The following is a 4405-nucleotide window of genomic DNA, read 5'->3' on the forward strand; positions in this document are numbered from 1 at the left end:
ATGTCAGGGTAGGCTTTAGTTGATGGGGGGACTATGCACACTGGAAGATTTAGCACACAAGAAGGGAAATACATCTACTGATTCAAGGTACGCTTTTGGAGGGGTGCACGCCTTTGGGAAAATCTGGGAAGAAAGGGGATTGCTTGGTTCAGAGGGAAAGGGGCTGATGCATGGGAGACTTGTTTTGGAGGTTTTAGAGGCATTGGAATTGCCTGAAGAGAGAGCTGTGGGACATAGGGGGGGGACAGCGGGGGAGATGGCCTCAGAGATGGGAGGAGGGAGTTTGGCAGATCGGGGGGGCTGAGGATGCTGCAGAGAATGGGATAAAAAGGGTTGTGTTAATTTTGGCCTCGAAGAGCGAAAAATTGGAGACTCCAAAATTCAGTGAAACACAGGAAAAAGAATGAAGGAAGAAGGGGGGGAAGGCCAGACGAATGTGGAAAATGGAAACTTCCTGACGGAAGGCAGTTACTTCATAAGTCACTCACCAGAAAAATATTAGAAAACATGCATCAAAAACTCATTGGAGTACTAAGGCTTTGTGTGATCACTTTCTAAGGAATTATGGGTGCATTGGAATTTATGGGTTGGCTAAACAAATAACTGAAAGATGTATGGTTTGCCAAAAAGTAAATAAGAAGGTGATGAGAAAAACAACTTCAGGAGGTCGTGAGTTGGCTCTCCGACCATTTCAAAGTATCCACGTGGACTTTACTGAAGTCCCCCACGTGCAGAGGTGGAAATTCTTGTTAGTAATAACAGACCATCTTACCCATTGGGTGGAAGCTGTTCCCAGTGTCAGAGCCACAGCCAATGTAGAATGTAAAACCCTCTTAGAACAAATTATTCCCAGGTATGGAATGATTACTAAGATAGACACACTTTACATCAAAAGTTTTACAGCAACTAACTCAAGCCTTAAGAATAAAATGAGAACTACATAGCTCATGGCACCCACAGAGTTCAGGACGGGTAGAGAGGATGAAACAAACTTTAAAGAGAACCTTAACTGAATTAATAATTGAAACTCAAATGTCATGGGTAAAATGCCAACGTCTGGCTTTATTGAGAGTTCAGACACAACCAGGTCAGACCTGAGAGTGTCACCTTACAAAATGATGGTTGGTGTTGAAGATGAAAGTTTGGTAAGAAAGTTTTGCAGATATGTGGGCTCGGCCGAGAGATCTCTGAGTGTGGAGCCTGAGGATGGGACAGAAATGGAAGCAGGTTTTGATGTAGAGTGGAAGATGTTTGCTGAAACATTGATCACTGAATGGGTGAGAGGACAAAGGTTGGAGATGAGCTGGAAGGAGATTTTTGTGCTTAAGACAGAGGTATGTGACTGCAAACAAGGACATGTTTTTCACCGGGTGGGTGGGTCCCAGGAAGAGCAGAAGTAAATAGAAAGCATGTTTTTGCCGGGAAGAGAGCTATGGCAGGCAGAGAAGGAATGTTGATGTGGCAGGAAGAAGAGAGGTCTGAGAGTGTTCCATTGTGAGCTTGAATTGTAGCTTGCTTGCTCTTGTGATTGGATGGTGGTGACTCTAGGGTTCTATAGGATACGTACAGTACGGTGGTGGTAGTACCTAAGATAGGCTATAGGCAAATGTAAAGGTGTTGTGTATGGTGCTTGTTGGTTGTTATGTCTTGGGATACTCAGCAAAGAAAGGTGTACAGTGCTCTCTTGAACAGAAAGCGGCTTCAGTTATGCCTACAAGCTGTGGCTGACAGCTGTGGGGCTGGCTCTGGATACCCACTCCCTGAAATGCTTTTGTGACTTTTCCTATGCAATAAACAGCTTTCAAGAGAGCTGCCTGAAGTCCAGACATCCTTCATGAACCCTTTTCCTATAGTTTGGGTTACCCTTTTTGAACACCCAACATCAAACTGCTACCTATGAATTAGGGGAATGAGTGTTAAAGAATATGTCAACACAATTGCAAGGACCCTTGAAGATTTGCAGTTCAAAGGGATAATCCCTCAAACCACTCCTTTAGACTTTAAAATCCGTAACATCCATCCAGGGGAGTGGGTGTTAGTAAAAACAAGGAAGGAGCAATCTTTAGCTGCACAAGGGAAAGGTCCTTTTCAGGCGCTACTGACAACTGAGGCAGCGATCCGGGCCAAGGAGCGAGGGTGGATCCACGGCAGCAGAATCAAAGGACCCGTGCAGGAACCTAAGGAGTGGACTAGAACATCTAAGCCTGGGGATACCAAGGTAACTCTTAAGAGGGAACTGGGGGTTAATGAGCTGGGAAAACCCAAATGATTCAAGAGATACACCAAGAATCACACCTGACTGGGAAATAAGGCCAAGCTTGTAGCAGTGGTTTCAAGTGTTGCCTGGACAAGTCCTGAGACACCTCCGATACCCTCCTTGGGGAGGAATCCTTCCACTCCAAATAGGACGATCAGGACTATTTTGGGCTGAGGGTTCTCATATTCTGCCCTTAGCCTGTGATTTATTCAAAAAGGAGGAGGAATTGCTACCTCCAACAGTGCCATACCACATACCCTGTCTAATTCATCCCATTACTGGACATGCTAGCTGGGTTAAATGTAAATGTCTAGACTGATAAAATATTGCTATTGTAGTTCACGGAAATGACACTCTCACTGCACGAAGTGTCGAACGCCAAATCTATTCCCCAATCCAGGCAGAGCAAAGAACAGCTGAAACAGTAACCCTGCTTTGGGGATGGGAATTACTAGTGCCTGTTGAATGGGAGATACCTGAGGAACGGTGGGAAGCTACAATTAAGAAGTGTCAAAAGCAACTTGCCTGGAAATCAGCAAAAAGGAAGTGACGAGGAAATAGAGGGCAAGGCCCGATGACCACTGTAGCTGCCACCAAGAAGATCACATACCCCTGCTGTGGGCAGCAGCCCCATAGGCACGGGGGGTGGAGGTATCGGCCATATGGGACCTCTGTTATTCCTTTATCTGTCACTCCTCTTTTGTCTCTGCCCTCTGGGGATACCGACACAGCCACGCCATGGGTGTTACCGAAAGCTGTACATGGAAAACACCCAGGTTCCTTTTTCATTGCACGTACCCATGTCAACAGTCTCTGTTACAACCCATCCAAAGTAGAAAACTGGATGCAAAATGGGAAAAAGCACTGGACTGTAGAAAACCTAGGAATGAGTGGGGGCAGGTTGGGAAGTAAATGTCCAAAAGGGGAAAGGTGGGTTTGTTTCGCATCTATTGTTGGGAATAAAGTCTCAAGCTTAGTAAAAGAACAACTAGTAAATAAAGAGGCAAAGCCAGCACAACAATCTAACTCTGTATCGACCCCAGTTCAAGACATGTAGTTGAAACTCAAACAACAATTAAAAAAATGAAATCTCAAAATTGAGAAAAAAAATCTGTTTGTGTAATTAGGGGAAAGGATAGGTAAGGAGCCGAATGTAACCAACTGCTGGGTCTGTGGAGGGCCTCTGATGACAGAGGAATGGCCACGGAAAGGCAGGAGCTTGAGTCCAATAGAACTCCGTAAGTGTTTTTCACACCTCCGCGGCCGGACCTCCAGCTCCAGGACACGGACAGGATCGCGGCCGTCTCTCCCACATCCCTCAACCAGATCCAGCCTGGAACACTCACCCGGCACGAGCACAGCGCCAGCCTCTTCCACGGGGTGTCCCTCAACGGAGATTTTTCACCCACAACCGGAGACTCTTTCCTTTGACCCTCCTAAAGGCCACCAAAGGCACCGCGCGGCCCCCGGGACCCCCCCGGCCCAAGTCCCGACCCCAAAAGCGCTCCCGGTTCCCACGGCTCCTCTGCCCGGACCGAGGCCCCCTCACAGCCCCTGTGACGTCACCGCCGCGCCGCCGCCTGCCCTTGGTCGCTTCTGGCCCCGCGCCTGCGCACTGCGCGCCCGGAGCAGCGCTGCTCCCGCCGCTCCCGGTGCTCCCCGTGCCCGCGGTGTTCCCGCTGCTCCCGCCGCTCCCGGTGCTCCCCGTGCCCGCGGTGTTCCCGCCACTCCCGGTGCTCCCCGTGCCCGCGGTGTTCCTGCCGCTCCCGCCGCTCCCGGTGCTCCCCGTGCCCGCGGTGTTCCCGCTGCTCCCGCCGCTCCCGGTGCTCCCCGTGCCCGCGGTGTTCCCGCTGCTCCCGCCGCTCCCGGTGCTCCCCGTGCCCGCGGTGTTCCCGCTGCTCCTGCCGCTTCCGCTCGGGCAGCGCAGCCCCTCCGTGTCTGAGGCGGCGCGGCAGCTCCTGCAGAGCTTCTTCCTTCTGCTGCCCGCGCTCATTCCCGGCTTGGAAAAATCCCTTCCCGGAGCCAGCGACCTCCTCCCCGGCCTGATCCCTGCTGCTTTTCCCGGAGACAGGAACGTCTGTCCATTTTTGCTGTTCACTGCTGGTTCACTGGTTTCTAGTGAAAAAACCCCTTTTTCAGTGAGTCCCC

At 50.3% G+C, this 4405-nt stretch overlaps 1 long non-coding RNA gene across 1 annotated transcript; it reads left to right on the forward strand.

Moving 5' to 3' along the window:
• The first annotated feature begins 277 nt into the window (after nucleotides 1-277).
• Nucleotides 278-3367, forward strand: LOC121665337. The gene is made up of 2 exons (XR_006016342.1): nucleotides 278-2218; nucleotides 2658-3367. It is a non-coding gene; the product is annotated as an uncharacterized LOC121665337 (long non-coding RNA).
• Nucleotides 3368-4405: the final 1038 nt, after the last annotated feature.

Source organism: Corvus kubaryi, unplaced genomic scaffold, assembly GCF_017639235.1.
Source record: "Corvus kubaryi isolate FWS band 111438036 unplaced genomic scaffold, C.kubaryi_AGA036_p1.0 37323, whole genome shotgun sequence".
NCBI classification, from domain to species: domain Eukaryota; kingdom Metazoa; phylum Chordata; class Aves; order Passeriformes; family Corvidae; genus Corvus; species Corvus kubaryi.